At 37.0% G+C, this 22636-nt stretch overlaps 1 long non-coding RNA gene across 3 annotated transcripts in view; it reads right to left on the bottom strand.

The window, feature by feature from the left end:
* The window catches only part of LOC114484624 (uncharacterized), a 31004-nt gene that overhangs the window by 2821 nt on the left and 5547 nt on the right, over positions 1 to 22636 (bottom strand). For 2 of the 3 annotated variants that reach the window (XR_003677745.1, XR_003677747.1), the window contains exon 2: positions 2272 to 2322. The exons of the other annotated variant lie outside the window; for it this stretch is intronic. This is a non-coding gene — a long non-coding RNA (uncharacterized lncRNA). The remainder of the gene's footprint in view (positions 1 to 2271; positions 2323 to 22636) is intronic. 3 annotated transcript variants of the gene reach the window in all.

Below are 22636 nucleotides of genomic sequence, written 5' to 3'. Positions count from 1 at the left end.
CCTTTTATTATTTGAACACTGTTATTCTATTACAAACAAATGATTATATTATTGATTGGTTCTTTTAGATCAAAACAAATGTATTTAACAAATGTTTTACACAGTTAATGTAGAATCACTGCAGAATAAGAAAAGATTAAAGAAGGAAAAAAACTCTACGTGTCATACCATTTAAAGGTAGTCACTGTTAACATTTTGGTAAACATCCCACTGCAGTACTGTTTTATAGTCAGTTTTTACGAATTACTCATTCGGGGGACTTCCCTGGTGGTGCAGTGGTTAAGCATCTGTTTGCCAATGCAGGGGACATGGGTTCGAGCCTTGGTCCGGGAAGATCCCACATGCCACGGAGCAACTAAGCCCGTATGCCAAATTACTGAGTCTGTGCTCTAGAGCCTGCAAGCCACAACTACTGAGCCCACGTGCTACAACTACTGAAGCCCATGCACCTAGAGCCCATGCTCCACAGCAAGAGAAGCCACCACAATGAGAGGCCCGTGCACCGCAAGGAAGAGTAACCCCTGCTCGCCGCAACTAGAGTAAGCCTGAGTGCAGCAACGAAGACCCAACGCAGGCAAAAATAAATAAATAAATTATTTTTTTAAAAAAAGAATTACTCATTCAGGACTTCCCTGGTGGCACAGTGGTTAAGAGTCGCCTGCCAAAGCAGGGGACACGGGTTTGAGCCCTGGTCTGGGAAGATCCCACATGTCACGGAACAACTAAGCCCATGCGCCACAACTAGTGAGCCTGCACTCTAGAGCCTGTGAGCCACAACTACTGAAGCCCACGCGCCTAGAGCTCGTGCTCCACAACAAGAGAAGCCACTGCAATGAGAAGTCTGCGCACTGCAACGAAGAGTAGTCCCTGCTCGCCGCAACTAGAGAAAGCCCGCACACAGCAACCAAACCCAATGAAGCCAAAAATAAACAAATTTATTTTAAAAAAAAGAATTACTCATTCAACAAGTATTAATTGAATGTTGAAATGTGTTATTATATAACAATGTGTTGTAAACATTTTCCCATCATTAAATATCTTCCATGGTTACACTTGTTGCACTGTAAATTTTAAGATCGATCTCTATCCTTTTGCTTATTTAATGGAGGATACAAGCTAATATTTTTGTATTTAATGAGAAACTCCAGAGAAATTATTATTTTAGTAATAGAGTCTCTAAGTTTTCTATAGAACCAAGTGTTATAACATTTGTAATTTGTTTTATCTGCATTTTTTTTTTTTTTTTTTGCAGTACGCGGGGCTCTCACCGCTGTGGCCTCTCCCGTTGCGGAGCACAGGCTCCGGACGCACAGGCCCAGCGGCCACGGCTCATGGGCCCAGCCGCTCTGCGGCATGTGGGATCCTCCCAGACCGGGGCACGAACCCGCGTCCCCTGCATTGGGAGGTGGACTCCTAACCACTGCGCCACCAGGGAAGCCCGTTTTACCTGCTTTGAAGCCATTTCGTTTGGTTTGCTATATGCTAGAGGTTGGCAAATTATGGCCTGAGGGTCAAACCTGACCCACTGTCGGTTTTTGTGATACAGTTTTTTGAAAAAAATTATGCATTTATTTATTTTATTTTTGGCTGCATTGGGTCTTCATTGCTGAGTTCAGGCTTTCTCTAGTTGTGGCGAGCAGGGGCTACCCTTCGTTGTGGTGCGCGGGCTTCTCATTGCCGTGGCTTCTCTTGTTGCGGAGCCCGGGATCTAGGCACGTGGGCTTCAGTGGTTGCAGCATGCAGGCTCAGTAGTTGTGGCTCGTGGGCTCTAGAGCGCAAGCTCAGTAATTGTGGCGCACGGGCTTAATTGCTCCGCGGCATATGGGATCTTCCCAGAGCAGGGCTCGAACCCATGTCTCCTGCATTGGCAGGCGGATTCTTAACCACTGAGCCACCAGGGAAGTCCTGTGATACAGTTTATAGGAACACAACCACATTCATTTAGTTACTTGTCTTTTGCCGTTTTGTGCTACAACAGCAGAGCTGGTGGCCCACAGAAAGAGTATGGCCCCCCAAAGCCTAAAATATTTAATATGTGGGCCTTTACAGAAAAGGTTTGCTGACCCCTGATACATACTACAATGTTGATTCCTGCTCAAAGCTTCTCTGGCCCATATGCTCACAAATCACCATATTTTGGTACTAGAGATGCGATTCCAAATAGAGCATCCAGGTCTAGAACATAATGTCAGATGCCCAAATCAGAATCTGTCTACACAGCCTCCCCCAAATCCATAAAATCAACAAAATGCATATAAAAACATACATTACCCAGCCTGCAGCATTAGTAGGAGACAGGGAACAACTCAAACATCAAATTACCTGTAAGAAGAGAAATAAATACCAAATTGCAATAGAACTCCTGCTCCTACAAGCCTATGGAGGCTAAGAGTAGGGGGACGGTGGCTTAAACAACTCCATTTAAAAGAAAAGAGGGGAGCAAGGGACTTAAAGCATTGACCAAAATCACCCCAGGAAGAAAACGTTCCACATTGAGTGTTAGCACTCAGGTCTGGGAGGTGATCATTCACAGTTTTGGATACATGGAAGATGCTTGAAGGTGATGGGACTGGAAGCAGCTGCCTCCAATCAGGACTTGTCCTGCAGGGTGTCAGTCAACAGAGAGGGGGTGGGGCGCCCTGGAGACACCACAGCAAGGGGAAAAGAGAAAGTTAAATCAAGGATCCTAAACAATAGGACACACCAACACTTTCACTCTCCAACACTACCATAAACTCATTTATTTAAAAGAAACTATGTCCATATCCTGGCTGAATTGGGCATTCATATTATGGGTTAAATGCCCAGCAATAGCAAAAATTAAACCGACTCCATAAAAAGCAACTATAAGAACACAAAAACAAAACAAACAAACCAAGAATCATACTTTTAGCTGATGAAAACTCTCTCCCCCAAACCAGCCACCAAGTAGTATAATGTGACACAAAATTCTATGAATTATATAGTCTCAAATAAGCATGTAAAGATAATTTTGTAAAACACCACTTAGAATCATAAATTCAAACACTAAGAAGAAATATGGACCTCCCGCCACAAAAAAACAAATAAAACAAAACAAAAAACCGTAAGAAATGCAACAAGAATTGATCAAACTCAGCAAAGTAATTGAAGAAAAAAGCATAAGGTCTAAAACATGAAGGACTACAAAGTGCCCAAGGAAGAAGGAATTCAAATAAAGACCTAATAATAAACAATGAAGAAAGTGAGTAAAACAACAAGGGGATGAAACTGAGATAAAGATATTTTAAAAGGGATTAGAGAGAATATGATGGGAATGGAAAACAGACAAACACAAAATCAACATACACATAACTGGAATCTCTGAAGAAAAGAAATGAAACAAGGGAATAAAACTAGTGTTTAAAAAAATATATAACTTTCCCAAAGTGAGAAAACATTAATATAAATATTGACAGGGCTCACCACATACATGGGAAAAATGACCTGTTATGATGAACTCTGAGGTATAACTTAGAAAAATCAACAATGAAATATTCCCAATGTTTAAAATGCAATTAAAAGTTACTGTACACTAGAAACTAACACAACACTATAAACAAACTATACTTCAATAAAATTTTTTTAAATTACTAAACCTGCAAAGAAGCAGAGAAATGTAATCCATAAACAAAGAAAAATTAATCCAATTGCAACAGACCCAGAAACGGTGTGGAATTAGCAGAGAAATCCTTTATTTTTTTTTAAATTTTATTGAAGTATAGTTGATTTACAACGTTGTGTTAGTTTCAGATGTACAGCAGAATACATATATTCTTTTTCAGAGTCTTTTCCCTTATAGGTTATTACAAAATATTGAGTAGGTCAATATTTATTTATACAGTAGGTCCTTGTTGGTTATCTATTTTATATAGAGTAGTGTGTATATGTAATCCCAAACTCCTTATTTATCCCCCCTCCCCTTTCCCCTTTGGTAACCATAAGTTTGTTTTCTATGAGCAGACAAATCCTTTAAAACACCTTTTATGAAAACACTCAAGGATGTAAAGAAAAATACAGACATACTGAGGGGAGAAATAGAAGATATAGAAAGAAAAGGCCAAATGGAAATTCCAGACCTGAAAAAGATGATGTAACCAAAATGAAAAAAAATCACTGGATGGGATTATCAGAAGACTAGACACTGAAAAAACAAAAAAGATCATGTGCCTGAAGATATAGCAAAAGAAATGCTTTCAAATGAAAGCACAGAGGGGACAAAAAGACTGAGGGGGAAAAAAACAAAAGAACTTCACTTCAGTGATCTATGGGACAATATTAAGTTGTCTAATATATGTATTATTTGAATCTCTGGAAAGTGGGAGAAGAAAACTTTTTGAAGAAAAAATAGCTAGAATGTTTTCTGACTTGAAAACTATAAACATACATATCAAGGAAGCTCAAAGAAGTTAAGCAGAATTAAAACAAAGAAGACAACACCAAGTCATGTAATTGTCAAATCACTGAAAACTAGTGAAAAAGAGAAACGTTTAAAAGCATTCAGAAAATAAAACACGTTAGCAGTGGACCAAAGGTAATAAACACCAAAGACAATTTTCAGAAACAATAGAGCCAGAACACAATGGAAGGACCACTATGTTTGGCTAGAAGAAAACCCCTCAACTTAGAGTTCTATAACCAGCAAACATATTTTTTTTCTTTTTTTTTTTAATATTTATTTTTTTATTTGTCTGCACCAGGTCTTAGTTGCGGTATGTGGGATCTAGTTCCCTGACCAGGGATCGAACCTGGGCCCCCTGCATTGGGAGCATGGAGTCTTAACCACTGGACCACCAGGAAAGTCCAAAAATATTTCTCAAAATAAAGGCAAGATAAAGAGTTTTCAGGCAAACAAATGGTGGGAGAATTTTTTTTTTTTTGCCAGCCAGACTTATACTAAAGAAGTATATGGAAGTTCATTGTGCTTAAGGAAAATTATGGCAGAAAAACACCACTCTACCAAAGAAGAACAAGAGAGAGAAAGTGAAGGGGCAGAAGAGGGTAAGGAAGAGAAGGAGAAAGAACGTGGAGGAGGAGGGGAAGCAGAAGCAAGAGCAGGAAATCAAGAAGAGAAACAGAACAAGCAGAAGCAGAAGAAGCCCCCTGTAAATAAGAGGGCCATGTGCATATGTTTATGTATTTTCTATACCTGCTTTCACATTACAATAGCAGATTTGAGTAGCTGTGACAGAGACCAGTTTACTACCTGGTTGTTTATGGAAAATATTTGCTGACCCGTAGTCTATATATTTCAGTTAAATGGTAGAGACTATCAGATTGGATATAAAAGCAAGATCAAACTATATACTAACTCCAAGAAATGTGCTTAAAACATAGAGACATGGGATTCCCTGGTGGCACAGTGGTTGGGAGTCCGCCTGCCGATGCAGGGGACGCGGGTTCGTGCCCCGGTCCAGGAAGATCCCACATGCCGTGGAGCGGCTGGGCCCGTGAGCCATGGCTGCTGAGCCTGCACGTCCGGAGCCTGTGCTCCGCAACAGGAGAGGCCACAACAGTGAGAGGGCCGCGTACCGCAAAAAAATAAAAATAAAAAGATCAATTCAGTAAGAAGGCATACAATTTCAATTGAGTATTTAACAGAGCATTAAAATATAAAAAAGCAAAACCTCACAGAACAGAGAGAACAAGAAAAACCCATAACTACAGCAGATTTCAACATCCTTTCTCAACTGATAGTACACAAAAAATAAGTAAGAATACAGAAGATTTGAACATTATCAACCAACTTGACCTAACTGACATCTGTAGAACACTTGACTCAGCAACAGCAGAAAATACATTCTTTTTAAGCATACAAAGACCATTTACCAGGGGAATTCCCTGGTGGTGCAGTGGTTAAGAATCTGCCTGCCAATGCAGTGGACATGGGTTTGAGCCCTGGTCCAGGAAGATCCCACATGCTGTGGAGCAACTAAGCCGCTGCACCACAACTACTGAGCCTACGCTCTAGAGCTCGCGTGCCACAACTGCTGAAGCCCATGCGCCTAGAGCCCATGCTCTGCAATGAGAAGACCCAACTCGCCGCAACTGGAGAAAGCCCGCGCACAGCAACAAAGAACCAACTCAGCCAAAAATAAATAAATAAATTTACTTTAAAAAAAAAAAAAAAGACCATTTACCAGAATAAACCATAGGCTGGGTCATAAAATAAGCCTCCAAAATTGACAGAGGATTGAAATCATAGAGAATATGTTCTCTGATCAAAATGGACTAAATTAGAATTAAACAGAAGAAAGACATCTGGAAATTCCAAATATTTGAAAATTAAATAACACATTTCTAAATAAGCCATAGGTCAAAGAAGAAATCACAAGAGATATTAGTGCAAAACATATTTTACTGTATGAAAATAAAAATACAACATATTAACACATATGGATTGCAGCTAATGTAATGTTTAGAGAGGAATTTATACCTTTAAGTGTATAAAGTGTAGTATATCTAAGGCTAGATAGCAATTGCATATATTTTCTTGGTTGACATGTTACTAGAGACTGCTTTAACTGGAAACAACTAAAACCAGTATTTTCTCAATAACTCCATGTCAGTATTACATATGCAGCTCATTTTGAATAATTTGTAAATCCTGTTCCTGTTTTTCAAAAGTCAGATGTCCGAAGTGCTTGGAAAAGAAGAAAGGTCTAAAATCATTGACTCAAGTTTCTACCTTAACAAACAGAAAAAGACAGCAAATTAAATCCAGAGTGAATTGAAAAAGGAAATTATTCACATAATAGCCAAAATCAATAGAACAGACAACAACAAAGAAAATCAATGAAAACAAAATTGCTTTTCTAAGAGAAACAAAACTGACAAGTCCTGAAACTTATATACTATTGTATATCAATTATACCTCAAAAAAAAAACCCCAAAAAACTGACAAATTTTTAGCTAGATGGATTAGAGGGAAAAAAGAGAGAAAATACAAATGATCAATATTAGGAAATTAGCTAAATGTTCAAACATAGGAGTCTGGTTAAATAAACTATGATATATTCACATGATGGAGACCCATGAAGTTGTAATAAAAATGAGGAAGAACTCTAGGACAAGATATGTGGTGGTTTCCAGGATATATTAAGTAAAATAAGTAAAATGCAGAACAGTACATGCAATATGCTCTCTTGTGTATAAGAGAAGAGGAAATAAGAAAACATACACAAATCTGCTTATAAAAAGAAATATAGGAGACATTACAACTGATACTACAGAAATGCAAATAATTATGAGAGACTACTATGAATAAACTTATGCCAACAAACTCGATAACCTAGAAGAAATGGATGAATTTCTAGAAACAGAAAACCTACCAAGACCAAATCATAAAGAAACAGAAAACCTGAACAGACAACTAAGCGTCATGGAGATTGAATGAATAATCAAAAACCTCCCAAGAAAGAGAAGCTCAGGACCAGATGGTTTCACAGGTGAAGTCCACCAAACATTTAAAGAAGAATTAACACGAGTCTTTCTCAAACTCTTCCAAAAAATTGAAGAGGGAACACTTTCAAATTTATCTTATGTGGCCAGCAACACCCTGACACCAAAGCCAGACAAAAACACTACAAGAAAAGAAAATTACAAACCTATATCCCTGATGAAGATAGATGTAAAAATGCCCCCAAAAATATTAGCAAATCAAATTTAATAGCACATTAAAAGGATCATTCACCATGAGCAAGTGGGATTTATCCCTGAGATGCAAGGATGGTTCAACATATGAAAATCAATAAATGTGATACACCACATTAATAGTATGAATGAAATGAAATATTAAAATCATATAATCATTCCAATAGATGAGAAAGCATTTGACAAAATACATCCTTTCATAATAAAAACATTCAGCATAATAAAGGCCAATATGGCAAGACCACAGCTAACATCATACTCAATGGTGAGAATTTTAAATCCTTTCTTCTAAGGTCAGGAACAAGACAGGAATGCCCGCTCTCACCGTTTCTATTTGACATAGTACTGGAAGTCCTAGCCAGAGCAATTAGGCAAGGAAAAGAAACAATAAAGGGCATCCATAGCAGAAAGGAAAAATTAAATTATCTGTGTTCACAGATGACATGATCTAATACATAGAAAATCCTAAAGATCCAACAAAAAATAGTTAGAACTAATAAATGAATTCAGTAAAGTTGCAGGATGCAAAATCAACACACATAAATCAGTTGCATTTCTATACACTAACAACAGACTATTTGAAAGAGAAGTTAAGAAAGCAATCCCATTTACAATAGCATTGAAAACAATAAAATACTTAGGAATAAATTTAACCAAGGAGGTGTAAGACCTTTACACTGAAAACTATAAGACATTGAAGAAAGAGGTTGAAGGAGATACAAATAAATAGAAAGATATTCCATGTTCTCGGAAGAATTAATGTGGTGAAAATGTCCATACTACCAAAAACGACCCACAGATTCAGTGTAATCCCAATCAAAACTCCAATGGCATATTTTCACAGAAATAGAAAAAACAATTCTAATATTTGCATGGAACCACAAAAGACTTCGAATATCTGAAGCAATCTAGAGAAAGACAAACAACACTGGAGCCATCACAATATCTGATTTCAAGCTATATTACAAAGCTAAAGTAATCGAAACCATATGGTCTTGGCATAAAGACAGACACATAGAACAGTGGAACAGAATATAGTTTAGAAATAAACCTGTAAATATATGGTCAACTAATTTTTGAGAAGGGTGTCAAGAGCACACAATGGGACAAGGGCAGTCTCTTTAATAAATGACGTTGGGAAAACTGGATATTGTCATGCTGAAGAATGAAACTGGACACCTATATTTCACCACTCACAAAAATTAACCTGAAATCAAATGTAAGCCCTGAAACCGTAAAACTTTTAGAATAAAACATAGGGGAAAAGATCCTTGACATGGGTCTAGGCAGTGATTTCTTGGATAAGTCACCAAAAGCACAAGCAACACAAACTAAAATAAACAAGTGGGACTACACTAAACTAAAGAGCTTCTGCACAGCAAACAGTCAGTAAATTGAAAAGGCAATCTACCGAATGGGAGAAAATATTCAAAAACCACATACATGATACAAAACTAATAGCCAAAATATGTAAAGAACTCACACAACTCAATAGCAAAAAAAGTGAACAATCCAATTATATATTGAGCAAAGGACCTGAATAGGTTTTTCAAAGTAGACATACAAATGGCCAATAAGTATATGAAAAGTTGCTCAATATCATTAATCATCAGGGAAATGAAAATCAAAACCACAGTGAGATATTACCTCACACCTGTTAGGATGGCTTTTATCAAAAAGACATGAGATAACAAATGTTGGCAAGAATGTGCAGAAAAGGGAACCCTTATACACTATTGGTGGAAACGTAAATTGGTACAGTCATTATGGAAAACAGTATGGCAGTTCCTCAAAAAATTTAAATTGAACTACCATAGGATCCAACAATCCCACTTCTGAGTATATATTTGAAGGAATTGAAATCAGTATCTCAAAGGTATCTGCATACCCATGTTCATTGCAGCATTACTCCCAGCAGCCAAGATATGGGAACAACCTGTTTGTCAACCGATGAATAGATAAAGAAGTTGTGGGTTTTATATATATATATATAGAAAATTCAGACATGAGAAAGGAAAAAATCCTGTCATTTGCACAACATGGATGGACCTTAAGGGCATTATGCTAAGTGAGATAAGTCAGACAGAGAAAGACAAATACTGTATGATCTCACTTATATGTGGAATCTAAAAAAGCTGAACTCGTAAAAACAGAGAGTAGAATGGTGGTTTCCAGGGGCTGGGGATGGGGAAATTGGAGAAATGTTTATGGGTACAAACTTTCAACTAGCAAATAAATAAGTTCTGTAGCTCTAATGCACAACAGATTGATTAGAGTCAACAATACTGTATTATAAACTTCAAAGTTAAGACTGCATCTTAGTTGTCCTCAACATAAAAAAGAAAGTTCTGTGACATGATAAAGGTATCAGGAACACTAATCATATTGTAATATATAAATGTATCAAATCAACACGCTGCATGCCTTACATGATATTATATGTCAATTATATTTCAATAAAGAAAAATACAGGATGGATAAACGAGAAAATAATAAGATTGGTTACTCACAGAGGCAAGGAGGTGAAGTGGATGGATGGAAGGAATAGGGATAGATACTTCTCTGAATGTAATTTCTTTAATAGTTTCCCTTTGAAATCATGTTAATGTTTTACATATCTAAAAAATTAAATCAATAAGGAAGGGTGAATGCCCTAACACTGAATGCAAACACAACTAAACAACCCTAGCTGGACTGCAAATTCATAACACTACAGCACTGAAGGGAATAAAAATGAAAACTAAATCAATTACTTTTGAACATAGTTCTTTGACTATATATTCTCAGTCTAGGAGAAAAAAAGAACTTCGGACCAATCTTGAACTCAATATTTGTTTTTGTTTTGTAGTAGTGGTAGCAGTATGTGTGTGGTAATTATGAAACTGTTTTACTTGTAGCAAATTGTGTTAATGTCTGTAGCCACAGTTCACACTACAGAGGAAGGGAGATACAAATAAAGAACAGGGGAAGGCAAGGAAGAACCTTGTGGTATTGGATTGGAATTGGAGGTATCAGTATGAACTCATGATTACTTAGCTCTGTAGGCTGAAAGGGTCTAGAAGCAATGATATCCTAGTTGCAATAAGCACACTTATAATCTAGATCTTGGTTTCCAGATAACATTACTCACTAAAAGGATGCAGGGGTCACTGAATAAATGACTGATCCCAGGGTTGAGGCAGAGAAGGTATAATTTGAGCCTGGAACATCTTGTTGAACCAGAAGTGCTCAAACAAACAAACAAAATATATGTAGCATGGAAAAAAGACACAGAAGTCTTGAAGGAACTCCTACTATCCATGTCTGGGACACTTTGAGCACAAAAATAAATAAAGATGCAATGGATTATAATCCACTGAATTAAATAGGATCCATGAGTCTATATTGATGATTAAATAAAGAAAGGAAGGCTCTTCCTTACAGTAAAATGCTCACTAGTTAGTGTGAAGGGAGTAGTGGAGTTGGATAAACACTATTTTGGTTCAGGCAAGAATTGCTAAAGGAATGTTATATGTAGTTTGATGAGGTCTTAAAAAAGTGTCTCCCCAGATTACTTATTAACTCCACAGAGAAAAACAGTAACTATATAGCAGAGACAACAGACAAGACAATACCTTGACCAGATGATCAAAATTAATATTACCAGTTAAGGACAGATGGACACCATGTACCCCAAATGTGATACCCAGAAAAGGACATGACATTACTTCCTTAGTATTTCAGCCAGACAGTGTATAATCTGAATCTAGCTCTAATCACGAGGAAGACAAATCCAAACTGAAGAACATTCTGTAAAACAACTGACATATATTCTTCAAAAATGTCAATGTCATAAAAGAAAAAAAAAGCGTTGAGAATGGAATAAAAATGCCTTTTAAATTTAACAACTAGAACATCATTGCCAATTTGGTAGTGATAGAGATAGAAATCAGATCCCCGTGGGCTCAGAGTGAATGGGAACTAAAAACACAGCATCCAGGTAACTCCTGTGAGGAAAGGAGACAGGGTGAATAAGGTACGCCAATTCATAAATGGTTAATAATACACTTTTGTGGGGGACATATTAGGTTGAGCGACACGAATATGCTATCTTTATGGGGCAAATGGTGTTAGAAAAACTGTATATTTACATTCAAAAGAATGAAATTGGATGGACCCTTATCTATGCCATACACAAAAATCAACTCAAAATGTATTAAAAATTTAAACCTAAGACCTGAAACTGTAAAGCTCCTAGAAGGAAACATAGTGGGAAAGTCATAATATTAGTTTAGGCAATGATTTCTTGGATATGACACATAAAGGATAAGCATCAAAAGCAAAAATAGACAGGTGGCACTACATCTCACTAAAAAGCTTCTGCACAGCAAAGGAAACATAAACAGTGAAAACGCAGCCTATGGAATGGAAGAAAATATTTGCAAACTATATATCTAAGGTGCTAATATCCTTACATAAAGGACCTACTGCAACTACGATTCAATAGCAAAATAAAGAAATAACCCCAAAAATAGACAAAGGACTTGAAAGGACATTTCTCCAATGAAGACACACAAATGACCAAAAGGTACATGAAAGAGTGCTCAACATCACCAATCATCAGGGATATGCAAATCAAAACCACAATGAGATATCAACTCAAACCTGTTAGGATGGATATTATAAAAAAAACAAAACAAAGCAAAACCAAAAAATAACAAGTGTTGTCAAGGATGTGAAGAAATTATAACCATCGTACAGTGTTGGTGGGAATGAAAAATGGTGCTACCACTATGGAAAACATTATGGAGGTTCCTCAAAAAAATTAAAATAGATCCAGCAATCCCACTTCTGGGTATATATCCAAAAGAATTGAAATCAGAATCTTGAAGAGATATCGGGACTCCCATGTCCATTGCAGCTTTAGTCACGATAGCTGAGATATGAAAATAAATATGCATGGATGGATGAATGGATAAAGAAAATGTGATATAAGCATACAATGAATATTATTCAGCCTTAAGGAAAGAAGGAAATCCTGCCTTTTGCAACAACATGGATGAACCTGGGTGACATTATGCCAGCTGAAATAAGCCAGACACACAAGGACAAATACTACACGATATCCCTTATATGAAGTATCTAAAATAGTTAAACTCATAGAAGCAGAGAGTAGAATGGTGGTTGCCAGGGGTTAAGGGGAGGGGGAAACAGGGAGGTATTAGTCAAAGGGTACAAAGTTTCAGATATACAAAATGAATAAGATGGGCTTCCCTGGTGGCGCAGTGGTTGAGAGTCTGCCTGCCGATGCAGGGGACACGGGTTCGTGCCCTGGTCCGGGAGGATCCCACATGCCACGGAGCAGCTGGGCCCAGGAGCCATGGCCGCTGAGCCTGCGCGTCCGGAGACTGCGCTCTGCAACGGGAGAGGCCACAGCAGTGAGAGGCCCGCGTACCGCAAAAAAAAAAAAAAAAGAAAAAAGAATAAGACCTAGAGATCTACTGTATAGCATAGTAACTGTAGTTAACAATACTATATTGTATAATCAAAAATTTGCTAAGAGGGTGGATCTTAAGTGTTCTTATCACAAAATATAACAGTAATAAATAATTAGGGCAGGAGGAAACTTCTGGAGATGGATTTTTTATGGCATAGACTGTGATGATGTATTCATGGATGTATACTTATATTCAAAGATATCTTTTGTAAACATTAAACACGTACAGCTTTTTATAAATTAATAATAGTCGATAAAATGGCTTCTTAAAAAATAAATTATAGAATAAACATCTATGTTACTTTTGAAATAAAAAAAGGAAGTTTGAAACAAAATGTTTGAACATGTTGGAAAAAAAGAAAGAGTGAGATGCAGAGATCAAGATGGCAGAGTAGGATGCTGGGCTCCCCTCCCCTCATGAAAACATCAAAACTACAATTACATATAGACTGACTCTCACTGAAATTGACCTGGGGCCTACCAGAACAGCTCTTCTACAACCAATGCTGTAAAGAAAGAGCCACACGGAGTGTGGTAGGAATGGAGAAGAAGTGATCTGGTTGGAACGCACACCTAGAAGAGGAAGAGGATATCACAGGCTCAGGGATCCCTGGCCTGGGGAGCAAGGGGTTTGAGCCACAGCCCACCCCTGAGGTCTGACACCAGGAAGACAAGCCCCGTAAGCGGAAGACAGTGGGGCTTACCGGAGTGCTGTAAGAAACCAAGCCTCCTGAACACACGCACAGCACAGAGGCAGCAGATTGGAAACTGCCTGGGGCTCTGGCCTGCCTTCCAGGACCCCCCCCAGTGCACACCCCACAGCTCACACCAGGCTCCTGCTCCAGCCCCTCTAGCTCTGGCATTGTTCCCCACGAAGGCGGAGGCTGCTGTTTCCAATGAGAATGTGTATTCTTGGAGGGAGCAGAGCCAACTCAGACCCCGCCCATGCCTCTGGCCAGGGCTGAGGCAGCCATTGCCAGCATGCGCTTTGGTGCACACACTTGGGAGGGAGTGAAACTAGCTTCCAGGCAGAGACCACCTTCTCCAAAGCTCCCTTCCCTGTGCACACTTGGGAGAGGATGGGGCCAGCTCAGTGGTGAGGCAGCAACTCCTCAGGCCCCAACCCAGCCTCTAACCAAGGCTTGCACACTAGAGAAAAAGTGAAACCAGCACAGAAGTGCAGCCCTAAGCCCTCAGCCGCATCCCAAATCAAGATGGAGACTACCATCACACCCAGGAAAAACCTAACTCCCTCAGGGCACCTGCTCCTGACCTCACATCTGAGAGGGCTGTGATGACCACTGAGCACAGCAGAAGCCCTGGCTTGCACGTAGTTCTGGCTTTAGCCCCTCCAACCCCAGCCTTACCTCCTACGTGGCAAACACTGCCAGCACACCACTGGGAAATACGCAGCCCTGCTCACTTCAAATCCAGCTCTTCCACCAAAGCCACTGGACACGTGCAAACTGCACAGGGACACTCACACACAAGGGAACACCTTCAAGACCAGATAGGTAACTGTTTCACCTAATTTCATACAGACAGAGAAAGTTAAACAGAATGAGAAGACAGAGAAATATGTTTCAAAGAAAAGAACAAGAAATTTAAAAACCCTGAAAAAACCTTAATGAAGCAGAGATAAATAATTTATCTGATAAAGAGTTCAAAGCAAAAGTAATAAGAATGCTATTGAACTGGGGAAAAGAACAGATAAACACAGTGAGAATTTTAACAAAGAACTAGAAAATATAAAAAAGAACCAGTCAGAGCTGAAGAATACAATAACTGAAATGAAAAAATACACTAGAGGAAATTAACAACAGGTTAGGAGATACAGAAGAACTCATAAGCGATCTGAAAGACAGAATAATGGAAATCATCCAATCAGAAGAGCAAAAAGAAAAATAAATTTTAAAAAATAAGAATAGTTTAAGGGACATCTGAAATAACATCAAGTGTACTAACATTTGCACTATAGGAGTCCTAGAAGGAGAAGGGATAGAAAAGGGGGTAGAAAATGAAATGATGACTGAAAAATTCCCAAACCTGAAAAAGAAAACTGATATCCAGGCACAGGAAGCACAGAGAATCCCAAATAAGATGAACTCAAAGAGACCCACACCAACACATATCATAATTAAAATGGCAAAGTTAAAGATAAAGAGAGAATTCTAAAGGCAAGAAGAGAAAAACAGAGTTATACACAAGGGAATCTCCAGAAATCTATCAGCTGATTTTTCAGCAGAAACTTAGCAGGCCAGAAGGGAGTGGCATGATATATTTAAAGTACTGAAAGGGAAAAATCTGCAACCTGGGATATTCAACCTAACACTGTCATTCAGAATTGAAGGAGAGATAAATAACTTCTCAGACAAGCAAAAACTAAAGGAGTTCATCAATACTAAACCAACCTTACAAGAAGCATTAAAGGGTCATGTTTAAGTGAAAAAGAAAAGACTACTATAAGAAACAAGAAATTATGGGAAGGTAAAAATCCCACTGGTAAAGACAAATAAATAGAAAGGTTATGGCTCAACCACTTAAATGGCTAGTACAAAAGTTGAAAGACAAAAATTATAAAACCAACTATAACTACAATAAAAAATTAAGGGATAGACATGAAGATGTAAAATACAACATCAAAAACTCAAAACATAGGGGAGGGGAGTAAAAAATGTAGAGCTTTTAGAATCTGTTGAACTTAAAATCAGTTTAAAACAAGTAGATATAGTTATAGGTCAACATATATTAACTACATGGTAAGCACAAATCAAAAACCTACAACGGATATATAAAAACTGGAGAGAAAGGAGCACAAACATAACACAAAAGAAAATTATCAAACCACAAGGGAAGAGACTAAAACAAGAAGAAGAGAAGAACTACAAAAACAACCAGAAAACAAGTAACAAAATGTCAGTACGTACATACCTATCAATCATCACTTTAAATGTCAATGGACTAAATGCTCCAATCAAAAGACATAGGGTGGCTGACTGGATAAAAAAAACAAGACTCATTTATATGTTACCTACAAGAGACTCACTTCAGAGCTAAAGACACCCAGACTGAAAGTGAGAAGATAGAAAAAGATGTTCCATGCAAATGGAAATGAAATCTGGGGTTGCAATACTCATATCAGACAAAGTGAACTTTAAAACAAGTCTACAATAAAGGACAAAGAAAGACATTATATAAAGATAAAGAGATCAATACGAGAAGAGGGAATAACATTCATAAACATATAGGAACCTAATATAGGAGCACCTAAATATACAAAGCAAATAGTAACAGACATAAAGGGAGAAATTAACAATAATACAATAATAGTAGAGGACTTTAACAGCTCATTTCATTAATTGACAGATCATCCAGAGAGAAAATCAAAAAGGAAACCGTGGTCTTAAATGACACATTAGACCAGTTGGACTTAATAGATATCTACAAGACATTCCATCCAAAAACAGCAGAATACACTTTGTTGTCAAGTGCACACACATGTAATGTCCTCCAGGATAGATCACAAGCTAGGCCACAAAACAAGGCTCAAAAATTTAAGAGGATAGAAGTTATATCAAGAATCTTTTCCTTTCACAATGGTATGAAGCTAGAAATCAATTACAGTAAGAAAAATGGGAAAACACAGACATGTGGAGACTAAACCACATGTTACTAAAAAAACCAATGGGTCAATGAAGATATCGAGGAAATCAGAAAACCACCTTAAGACCACTGAAAGTAAAAGCACAACTTTACAAAATCTACGGAATGCAGCAAAAGCAGTTCTAAGAGGGAAGTTTATAGCAACAGAGGCATTCTTCAAGAATAAAGAAAAATCTCAAATAAGCAACCTAACCTACCATTTAAAGGAATTAGAAAAAGAAGAACAAACAAAGCTCAAAGTCAGTAGAAGGAAAGAAATAATAAAGATCAGAGAGGAATAAAATAGAGACCAAAAAACAATAGAAAAGATCAATGAAATCAAGACTTCTTTTCAGAAAAGATGAACAAAATTGATTTAGTCAGCTTCATTAAGAAAAAGAGGATCTAAGTGAACAAAATAAGAAATGAAAGTGGAGAAATTACAAGCAATATCACAGAAATACAAACAATCATAAGAGAATACTATGAATGGTTATATGCCAAAAAACTGGACAACCTAGAAGAAATGGATAAATTCCCAGGAACATAAATCTTCCAAGACTGAATGAGGAAGAAATAGATAATCTGAACAGACAAATTACTAGTATTGAAATTGAATCAGTAATCAAAATACTCCCAAAAAGCAAAAGTCCAGGACCAGACAGATTCACAGGGGAATTCTACCAAACATATGAAGAAGGGCTAAAACCTAACCTTTTCAAACTATTCCAAAAAATGAAGAGGAGGGAATACTCCCAAATTCATTCTACAGGGTCACCATTACTCTGATACCCAAACCAAAGACTTTACCAAAAAAAAAAAAAAATTACAGGCCATTATCCCTGATGAATATAGATGCAAAAATTCTTAACAAAATATTAGCAAGTAGAATTCACAGTATATAAAAAGTATCATACACCATGATCAACTGGAATTTATTCTAGGGATGCATGGATGGTTCAATATCTGCAAATCAATCAATGTGATACACCACATTAACAAAATGAAGAACAAAAAAAATCACGATTATCTCAACAGACACAGAAAAAGCATTTGAAAAAATCAATACTCACTCATGATTAAAAACTCTCAGCAAATTTGGTATAGAGGGAACATATCTCAACATAATAAAGGCCATTTATGACAAACCCACAGCTAACATCATACTAAATGGTAAAAAACTGAAAGTTTTTCCTCTAAAATCAGGAGCGAGACAAAGATGCCCACTCTTGCCACCTTTTCCTACTAAAAGGAACCAGAATTCTTTGGAAAAAATTACTGATTCCAGGTCAGGGACAGGAAATGTACAATATGAGCCTGGGCCATCGTGTGCCAGAAAGCAAGAAATATATCAAAGATTAATGTGAACAAATCTAAAATACATATGAAACAACTTGAATAATTTCTCATTGGCCAAAAGTGGGACAATTTAATCATCAAAAAATAATAATTAAAATAATTCAAATATATGAAAATCAGTGCATTCACAATATTTTAAAAGTCCTCATCTGTCACAATTGGAAGGTACTAGGACACCAGCTCAATATTCTGAAAATTGATAAATAAAACCTCTTTCATCTACAAATTGTATGTCAGGGTAACAAAAAAGTTGATGAAAAAAGTTCTCTATGGTAGAATTTCAGTTAGTAAATTCAGAAGGAATGATAGAATTAGAAATTCTTTTTTTTCAACCTCTAATGAAATGTTGGATCTAGTCACAATCATCAATTGCTAAAACAATCAGGTGAAAAGTTGATGAAAAATGTTCTAATGTTGGGATCAAGCTGACATCATTTAAACCCATGAGCTATATTTCATCATGAAAAATGAAACTATGAGACATTATGTTTCTCAAAACGTGATAGAATAGGAAGCATACAACAAGCATTATGAAGTATTCTTACCTAAAATATAGAGCCTGAATCTAATAAAAATTCTAGATCTATCTATCTACAAAAATAAGAGGAATATCATGTGGAAGCAATCAGCGAAATCCAGGAAATATTCTACAATACAAGTGACATTAATTTCTCCAGTAAATTAATGGTATGAAAAAAAAATGGCAGGGTACTAGCAAAATTGAGTAAAAGGGACTTAAGAAACATGACAGTCAAGTGCAATGTATGAACTTTGTTTAGATCTTAAATAAAACAAAGCAACTGTACAGAGGATCTGTGAGACAATCAGACAAATTTTTTAAATAATTTATTTTATTTATTTATGTTTGGCTGCTTTGGGTCTTCATCACTGCGCGCGGGCTTTCTCTAGTTGCAGTGAGCGGGGGCTACTCTTCGTTGCGGCAGGCAGGCTTTTCATTGTGGTGGCTTCTCTTGTTGCGGAGCAGGGGCTCTAGGCATGTGGGCTTCAGTAGTTGTGGCACATGGGCTCAGTAGTTGTGGCTCGCGGGCTCTAGAGCATAGGCTCAGTAGTTGTGGTGCATGGGCTTAGTTGTTCTGCAGCATGTGGGATCTTCCCAGACCAGAGTATGAACCTGTGTCCCCTGCATTGGCAGGCAGATTCTTAGCCACTGCGCCACCAGGGAAGTCCCCAGACAAATTTTAATATTTGCAGGATGATAGGTAGTATGAGGAGATTTTCTTAATTTTGGTGAGTGTGATAATGGCATGGTGGATATGATTTTATTTAAAGTCCTTATTGGACATGCATATTGAAGTTGAGGTATGATTTATAATAATACTTCAGCCAAAAAAAAAGAGGATAAAATTGGAAACTACTAATGAGTAAATGCCAACAAATTGGACAACTAGAAGAAATGGACAAATTCCTAGAAACAGACAACCTACCATGACTGAATCATGAAGAAATAGAAAATCTGAACAGACTGATTACTTGTAAGGAGATTGAATCAGTAACCAAAAACTTCCCAACAAACAAAAGTCCAGGACCAGACAGCTTCCCTGAAGAATTCCACCAAACATTTAAATAAGATTTATTACCTATCCTTCTCAAACTCTTCAAAAAATTCAAGAGGAAGGAACACTTCCAAACTCATTTTATGAGGCCAAACCAAAACCAGACAAGGATACCTCACGAAAAAGAAAATTACAGGCCAATATCCCTGATCAACATAGATGCAAAATCCTCAACAAAATATTAGCAAACCAAATTCAACAATACTTTAAAAGGATCATACATGATGATCAAGTGGGATTTATTCCAGGGATGCAAGGATGGTTCATTATCCACAAATCAATCAATGTGATACACTATATTAACAAAATGAAGGATAAAAATCATATAATCATATTAGTAGATGCAGAAAAAGCTTTTGACAAAATTCAACATCCATTCATGATAAAAGCTCTCAACAAAGTGGGTAGAGAGGGAAACATACCTCAGTATAATAAAGGCTTATATGATAAGCCCACAGCTAACATCATATTCAATGGTAAAAAGCTGAAAGCTTTTCTTCTAAGATCAGTAACAAGACAAGAATACCCACTCTCATCACTTTCCTTCAGCAGAGTATTGGAAGTCCTAGCAATGGCAATTAGGCAAGAAAAAGAAATAAAAGGAAACTAAATCACAAAGGAAGAGTTCTCTATTTGCAGATGCCATGATATTATGTATATAGAAAACCCTGAGACCACCAAATAACTATTAGAACTAAGAAATGAATTCACTAAAGTTGCAGGATATAAAATCAATATACATATCAGTTTGTTTCTGTATACCAACAACAAACTATCAGAAAGAGAAATTAAGAAAACAATCCCATTTAAAACTGCATCAAAAAGAATAAAATACCTAGGTATAAATTTAACCAAGGAGGTGAAAGACCTATACACTGAAAACTATAAGACACTGATGAAAGAGATCGAAGAAGAAACAAATAAATAGAAAGATATTCTGTACTCATGGATTGGAAGAATTAATATTGTCAAAATGCTCATACAACCCAAACAATTTACAGATTCAATGCAATGTCTATCAAAATTCCAATGGCATTTTTTCACAGAAATAGAAAAAACAAATCTAAAATTTGTATGGAACCACAAAAGACCCTGAATAACTAAAGCAATCCTGAGAAAGAAGAACAATGCTGGAGACATCACACTTCCTGATTTCAAACTATATTACAAAGCTGTAGTAAACCACAACAACCAAAAAACAGACCTTGGGTGAAGGGGGTCAGAAGGTAAAAGGAAAAAAAAATCTTTTCCCTGAAATGCAAAACTGTAGTCAACTTAACTGTATGTCCTTGGGTTAGTTGCTCAGTTGCACAAAGACTGAATTTCCTTATATGTAAAATGAAAGTCCTAACAACATCTACTCCATAGTCTCATAGAGCATCATATGAGAATTTGTATGTGCAAGTCCTTTGCAAACTGTAAAAAACTACATTAAGGTTAGCTGGGTGTTTATTTACACATGCTTTTGTATACACACATTTTGTGAAAGTAATGGGATTTCAGATGATCTTTGTAGAATGGGTAGGAGTTGAATTTGCAGAGAATAGAAGAGATGAGTCAGTTGTAGGAAAATGGTATGATATAATAAAGAGCAATTAAAAAACAAAAAGATGGAGCTGAGTGAGAAAAAAATTTTTAATAAAATAAAATAATGACTAAATATTAATAAGAAGGAATGTAATGGAGAAAAAACATTCTTATTTACAATTTAGACTATGACTACTTTTGCCTTCTGAAGGTGGGGGAAGAGTGTGTAAATACCATATCAATAGGAATATAAATCACATATCATTTCCTTCCATATTCAGGCACTAATATATAGCAGAGGATGAAATTTCAAATTCTTCCAGTTCTGGGCTACTCAAGAGAAAGTCTCTGAGTATACTGCCTTAGAGATAATAGTGAGCAGCTGGATATCTGAAGGCCAGCCCAGAGCCCAGGGATCAAGCTATAGAGTGAGAAAATTCAGTTTCCTGAAAAGGTTTAGTGTGAAAGGTGCCCCAAAATGGAGTAGCCAGAGCAATGTAAAAAGACTCCTGAGGGGGGACAGAAGCAAAAGAGCTTTAAAAGAGCTGAGTTTTGAATCTAGGTTCTTTTTGGAGCAGAAGAAAGAGAACAAGGATAAGAGTGAGATCCTTAGTTCAATGGGAGCAGAAATTCAGAGTCAGGGATGGCCACCAGAATGAAAACTGTGCTCCCCCTGCCGCTGTCCCCCATCTTTTTGCCCCTGCTCAGAGATTTGCAGATCCCTGGGGAGGGAACTGGACTTCCCATTTGATATGGGTAGAACTGTCAACACATTTAAATAAGAATGCCTCCTGACAAAGAAATGGGACCAGGGAAAATGTATATAAAAGATGAAAAAAACACATAAATGTACGGTATTGGCATTAAAAAAGACACATAGATCAAGGGAACAGAATAGAGAGCCTAGAAATAAATCCACATATATATGGTCAAGTAATTTGTGACAAAGGAGCCAAGAATATATAATGGGAAGAGGATAGTCTCTTCAATAAATGGTGTTGGGAAAACTAGACAGTCACATACAAAAGAATGAAACTGGACCACTATGTTACACCACACCAAAACTCAGCTCAAAATGGATTAAAAACTTGAATGTAAGACCTGAAACCATAAAACTCTTGGAAGAAAATATAGGGGGGAAGCTCTTTGACATCTGTCTTGGCAATGATTTTTTGGATTTGACACCAAAAGCAAAGGCAACAAAAGCAAAAAAACACATGGGACTACATCAAACTAAAACGATCTGTACAGCAAAAGAAACCATCAACAAAATAAAAAGCATTCTACAGAATGGGAGAAAATATTTGCAAATCATATATCTGGTATACTATATGTATTACAGAAAAAGAACAAACAATTCAATGAAAATGTGGGCAGAGGATCTGAA

Source organism: Physeter macrocephalus, chromosome 20 (genome assembly GCF_002837175.3).
Source record: "Physeter macrocephalus isolate SW-GA chromosome 20, ASM283717v5, whole genome shotgun sequence".
Taxonomy (NCBI): Eukaryota; Metazoa; Chordata; class Mammalia; order Artiodactyla; family Physeteridae; genus Physeter; species Physeter macrocephalus.
Note: the sequence above shows the minus strand (reverse complement) of the source record. Positions and strands in the feature narration are given on the sequence as shown.